A 6,818-nucleotide genomic window follows, 5' to 3' on the forward strand; every position below is an offset into this window, starting at 1 on the left:
CCAGCGGAGGTGCGGGTCCCGGGAGCTTGGGAGAGTAGAAAACCCCGCCCTGGGGTTCGGGGTCTGGTGCAGCCTCTGCTGGAGTCCCTGGGGCACTTGGCACGGCTCTTTGGTCGCTTTGGTGGTATGGAGACAGGAAGTTTGGCGGTTTCGAGGCGTTGGCGTTGGTGGGGTTTGTAAATGCGCCGCCGGGGACCTAGTGCTTTGGTTGCCGCGCGTTCGTGGGAGGTCGGGAGAGAGCTGATGAAGCCCAGATCCGGCCCCCAGAGATACTTCCAAAAGGCAGCGAAAAGAGTGGGGGGAAATCCCTGGAGTTAGCAGCGGACAGTAAGGGTTTGGTTTGGCTGCGCTTTTCAAATAGGTGTGTCAGATCCTAGCCGCTCCTATGTTGGAGAGGCAGTGTGCATGTGAATCGCTTCTTATTTTGTGGAGTATTTCAACTTTTCATTTTCATCTGGGGAGGAAAAAATAAATATCATCTTTAGCTCCTACTTTGAGAAGTGCCATTTCGTTTGGAATAGAGGACAAACTCTTCCCTTGCATTGGATGTCCTGTGCTTTGAAAGATACTGAACAGTGCCTGCTCTTGTTCACAAAAGGGGTGAGACGTGTATTAAATCTTCTCCGGCCTGAGAAAGCAGCCGCGGGAGGAGGTCTCTCTCTCTCTCTCTCTCTCCTTTGTGTGGCCGCTTCCTTCCAGATGTGAGAGGGTTGGGCTGGGCGCTCCTGGGTGGAGTAATAATTATCCTGAACATTCCTGCGATGTGTTAGGACTTGTAAACATACCAGAGCCAAGTCCTCTGAACTTCGCGGACTGATTTGGTGTATTTGCTGATACCCAGACGGCTGCGACTAGAGGCTGGGCCTTTCGGGAAAAAAGACCTTAGGGTGCTGATAGCAGCAGTCTTTCCGGAAAGCTGGTTGATGCTTGGAGATTAGGTAGTGGCCCCCCTAGAAACTTACTAGCCAACTCGGAAGATGTGTACAAGATTACGGCGCGATCCCCAACGTGCTGTTTCCCGTCCTATAGGGAATGGATCTGTGAGGTTTCCAAATCAAATGTCTCGAGGGGAAGAAAAGCAGCTTCGCCTTACTTAACCTCACCAAGACGCACTTTCATCTGTCATACACGTGCTGTGAAGAATGGTGGTTTAGAGAGCTTACTGTGTGTCAGGCATCCTGGTAGGCACTTTTGGGGCATCATCCGTAATCCATGAAGTGGTAAACCTAGCCCTAGAGAGAGGTTAAGTAACTTACCGGAAGTCCCACCAGTAATCTGTGGTTTATATAAGATCTAATTTCAGGTGCCAGGCTCTTAACAAGATAGTGCCTCTGAAAGGGATGTGCTGCAATGGTGGTGTTAATGCGGATGAAGAAAATAATAACAATAATAACTACCATATATATGTATATATACACATATATGCATATATACACATATATATGTATATACACACACACATATATATATACACACATATATATGTATACACACACACATATATATGTATATTTTGAGACAGAGTCTCACTCTGTCGCCCAAGCTGGAGTGCAGTGGCCGATCTCGGCTCACTGCAACCTCCGCCTCCCGGATTCAAGCAAGTCTCCTGCCTCAGCCCCCCGAGTAGCTGGGATTACAGGCACACGCCACTACGCCTGGCTAATTTTTTGTATTTTTAGTAGAGACGGGGTTCCACCGCGTTAGCCAGGCTGGTCTCGATCTCCTGACCTTGTGATCTGCCCGCCTCGGATTCCCAAAGTGCTGGGATTACAGGTGTGAGCCACCGCGCCCGGCCCATATATTTTTAATAAATTTAAAAAGATGATGTTTAAGAGAGACTGACACTCAGTAAGCACTCTGTATGTATTTTTGTCTCTAAATTGTCACAAGACAGGTGGTGGATGTATTGGTGTTTCTACAATTCTTCTTTTTTTTTCCCCCCGAACTCTGTCACCTAGACTGGACTGCAGTGGCTCAATCGCGCCTCACCGCAACCTCTGCCTCCCAGGCTCAAGCGATTCTCTTCCCTCAGCCTCCCTTGTAGCTGGGATTACAGGCACGTGCCACTACGCCCAGCTAATTTTTGTATTTTTAGTAGAGACGGGGTTTCACCATGTTGGCTGGGCTGGCCTTGAACTCCTGACTTCAAACAATCCACCATCCGCCTCGGCGTCCCAAAGTGCTGGGATTACAGGCGTGAACCACCGCGCCTGGCCATTTCTTTCTTTTTGTAATCTGAAAATGTTGTAATAAAAAGTAACACACACACACACACACCCCTTTTGAACAGTGCTTACATTTCCTAAAAGGGTAAGAAAAATTTAGACAACTCCAAGGACTTATTGAATGGTAGAAGTTTAATCACTTCTTTGTGACATCTGCAAGTAATATTAATCAAACATTTTATTTGCTTAAATTCAGAAATACAGGTGGAATGCATTTAAACAATATGGTGCTGGAACATGAAGAAATTACCTAAATACCGTATTTTGAGGTTTAATTTTCATTATCCTTGGGAAAGTTCTCAGAAGATCTTTCCCCTGCAAGTGATCATGGTGATCACGATCCTATTTTCCTGTATTAAACTTCACTTTGTTTTGAAATTAATAACTTTCCGTGTTAGTGGCAGAAAAGTGAATGGGTTTCTCAAACAGGCAGATGGTTGCATTTGAGCCTAATCTAGAAAAGCGTGGGAGGAGTTAACTTCATAGCCACTCCCAAGTGTCAAATCAGCTGAAGTTTTCTCAGTAATGTTTATTGTCACTGGCCTCTAGTTTCAGCAAGCCTGAGAATCCTAGTCCTCCATTTGATTCTACAGATTTCATCAAGACTCTGCATGCTTTGAGCAGACAAAAAGAAAGTTTTGGCTAACTTACAATACAAATAGGGTACATGGAAAACAGTTTAAAATACCCTGCCTTATCCAGCCTGCAGTAATTTTCTAGCAGGAACTCTTCATGGTTATCTTACACACATAAGTGAAGGTTTGAGGCTTATACTGCAAGTGATCTCTCTCTCTATTTCTCCCTTTACATCTGCCCCAGAGATCTGATCATATCATGAATGCACTATTTGTATATGTTCGGGACTGCTGAGGCTCACTGAAATGACTATCAGCCTATAGATAAATAATCTACTCAGCTCATCAGCAGGTCTTACATGTATCTTCCTTTACTTACGTATGTGGTTGTTAGATGTGGTTGTGATTTTGTTTTAGATGGAAGATTCTGGGGGGATAATTCATGTATTTCGAAGCCAGTAAGATGTTTTTTTTTCTCCTCTTCTGACAAATATGTGCCATGGGCAGTTAGAGAGAAGTGGTAAGATAACAATTTTCTGTTGCCAGATGTTTAATAAACCCTCTAGGTAATTTAGGGGCCAAATCTCTTATTCTCCCCAATGACTGGATTTACTGAAATTATCATGTCATTTCTTATCTCATTCTTCCTGGTGAAATCAATTTTTAACCTAATCTCACAAGACAGTGTTTTTTCAATAAGTAGGTCATAAAATCCATTTAGTGGGTTACTACCAGTATATTTTTTTAGGTATAACAAGACAGCAAGTGTCAGCATCATCATATGTTCTAAGAGTTCTGTAATTTCATGAAACTTTGAGTCACTCCTATGTGCATTCTGGGTTGCAGTATAAAATGTGATTCTTAGCCGTCAAAAAGTTTGAAAAGCACTGCCACGGGATGCATGTATCTGTTAGTGCTATTTTGATAATAAGTTACAAACCCAAATTTAAGTGGAATTAGAGTAGTATATATATGCATATATAGAATATATATATTTTTTCTTACATGTGGGTTCAGGTTACTAAAAGGTACACGGGTAGGACTGACTTCAAGAGCATCTTGCTTGGGGCTAAACAGTGACTTCAGGATCTGGTTTCTTTTCATTCCTCAGGTCTGCCTTTTTCTTCTTTCCTCTGCATATTGGGGTCCTTCTTGGGTGACAAGATGACTGTATAGCACTTGGTGGTTTACACAGTTTCAAGTTCAAGTCCAGCAACCAAAAAACGCCCCTTCCCCAGTTGTTGAACAAAACGTTTCAAAATGAGCTCTGATTCGCCCCATTAGCACGGCTGGAGGAAATCTGTGTTAAGTAGCTTCTGCAGAGGTTGAGGGCTTTGCCCCAGCAGTGGAGTCCTACCCAGACCATATAGATGGAGGACATCAGTGGGCTGGACTGCCACATGAATACAGTTGTGGAAAAAGGGGGAAATTAAGGCTAAGAAAATCTGGAATAAATATTCACCACAGGGTACAAGTGCCTAATGCACATAGGCTGATTCCTCTTCTTTTTGATGCCCCAAATAATGGAAAATGAGCTGAATTGTATTCAGGCAAATAGGTTATCAATATGATTTTTCATGTGTGTAAGGAAAACTTTAGCTGTCACTTTTAACATGCTCAATATCAGGACTTACGAGATCAAGATGCAGAACAAGTCAAATTGATAGTAGTTACTTTATTTTCCAATGACGCTGAGAAGAAAAAGGCAGATATATTGATTAAAAACCCACAGCCGTCCCAAAATCTCCTACAAGGGGGTGATTGTGATCCTGTTTTCATTTATGTGCAAATCTTGGAAGACATTTATTTGAATCAATTTGCTGTGCTAATCTAATGAAAGCAGTTATTTAAGTAGTGTCTTAGAGTAAAGTATTTGAAGAATACACCTCCTTAAAGCCCAGGGCAAATGAGTGCTCTATTCTGCAACTCTTCAGCCTTGAGGTCTTTATTTGGGTCTGTGTTACTTTGTCCTTAGAGATGTGCTGCTTTTAATTGTCCTCTGTCACTTTATGTACAGTTCTCCAATGGGAAAGGGGGCCCTAGTGTGTACAGCTGTGGGGACAATGTTCACTCACAGCAGAGGGGCCCTAGAAGTAGGGTGATCATGCTGGCTTGCCTGGGTCAATCCTTGTTAATGTCTATGCCTCCAGTTTGGACGATAAATTATATGGCCACCCCATGTATAAAGGCTACTGTTTTAGGGAGCCATGAGTAGGCATCTATTTAATAGATTAAATTATCTGATAAAGAATTCCTGGTGGGGTGCACTGTAATCCCAACATTTTGGGAGGCCGGAGCAGGAGGATTGCTTGAGCCCAGGAGTTCAAGACCAGACTAGGTAACCTGGGAAGACCTCATCCCTACTTCAAATTTTAAAAATTAACTGGCTGTGGTGGCACATTCCTGTAATCCCAGCAACTCAGAAGACTGAGGTGGAAGGATCACTTGAGCCCAGGAGGTTGAGGCTGCAGTGAGACGTTATAGTGCCATTGCACTCCAGCCTGAGCAACACAGCAAGACTCTGTCTCAAAAAATAAAAAATTAAAATAATTAAACTGTGGAAGTCCTTACCATAACTGAAAGGTAAAACTCCAGATGCCTCCCCTCCTGGGAGCGTTACCAGCGGCATCTCACCCTCCTTCTGACTTCCATAGCAGGATCATCCAGGTCTCCTGAATCTGAAAAGCCAGATTCTCCTGAATCTGAAAAGCCAGACCTGAGCTGCAGCAGCTTCCCGGTGGGGTGCCGCCTCCTACCGCCCACCGTCCTCCCCTCCTCCCAGCTCCCCCACCCCCCACAGGGTGGTAGAGGCTCTGCAGGTCGGGGAGCAGCACTGGGGCACGTCGGTGGTGGCCATCAAGCTCTACATCTTGCACAAGTACCTAACATTGGACGTCCACCGCTTCAAGTACCTGCTGAAGCAGGCGCTGGCCACTGGCATGTGCCGCAGCCTCCTCGCCAGACCCCTCAACTCCAAAGCCAGGGGGGCCACTGGCAGCTTCAAATTAGATCCCAAGCACAAGAGGAAAATCCAGCCCAGGAAGATGGCCCCCTGACGGTCCCCAGGAGAGGGGGAGAGGCCAAGGGGAAGGGCCCCAAGAAGCCAAGTGAGGCCAAGGAGGATCCTCCCAACGCGGGCAAGGTGAAGAAGGCAGCCAGGAGGCCAGCAGAGGTGCAGAAGGCTCCTCCCAAGCCAGGTGCAGCCACAGAGAAGGCCCACAAGCAAGGTGGCACGGCCAAGGACACCAGGCCACAGCCGGGCGAGGCTAGGAAGGCACCCCCAAGCCAGACAAGGCCACGCAGGCCCCTTCCAGTGCCAGGAAGCTCAATAGGAAGGCAAAGGCCAAAGGCAGCAGGAGCAGCCAAGGAGATGCTGAGGACCACAGGAAAACCAAAGCTGGGAGTAAGAGTTCAAAACCCACTGTCAGCAAGGTCAAGAATGATGCTGCTTCCTCAACCAGAAGGTGGCAGGCCAAGGCCAAGGCTCCCAAAGGGCAGCTGCCTAGGGGGCTGGGCAGGGGCCAAACGCCAAGTCTGCTTCTCCTGCTAAGGACAGTGGCTCCAAGGTGGTGCCTGCACACCTGTCCAGGAAGACAGAGACCCCCAAGGGCCCAGGAAAGGCTGGACTGCCCATTACAGTCTCCTCATCCGAAGTGTCTAGCCAGAGGGCTGTATCCTAGGGCCAGAGGCAGGGGCGGAGAGAGACCGAGCCTCTGTCCTAGTTTTCATTCTTCAACAAACCACTGCTCTATTTATTTCATCATAAGCTATTTATCAATAAAGACTTTTGTTTCTTTCCCCCACCCCCAACACATACACACAAAATCTTGTGCAGATGTAAAGGCTCAACAAATAATAGTAGAACTAATGGTAACAATGGCAACACGTGGTTATCAATTCACTTATGCTGGGAATTGCTCTGTGATGTCCATGAGGGTGCCCTCATTCAATGCTCACCACACCCTATGAGGTGGGGACTCCTAACAGCCCTCACTATACAGCCAAGGAAACTAGTTAT

At 46.1% G+C, this 6,818-nt stretch overlaps 1 pseudogene; it reads left to right on the forward strand.

Moving 5' to 3' along the window:
* Positions 1-3,292: 3,292 nt before the first annotated feature.
* On the forward strand, positions 3,293-6,480 carry LOC111532924 (annotated as a pseudogene).
* The last annotated feature ends 338 nt before the right edge of the window (positions 6,481-6,818 follow it).

The sequence above is a fragment of the Piliocolobus tephrosceles genome, chromosome 2, assembly GCF_002776525.5.
Source record: "Piliocolobus tephrosceles isolate RC106 chromosome 2, ASM277652v3, whole genome shotgun sequence".
Lineage (NCBI taxonomy): Eukaryota > Metazoa > Chordata > Mammalia > Primates > Cercopithecidae > Piliocolobus > Piliocolobus tephrosceles.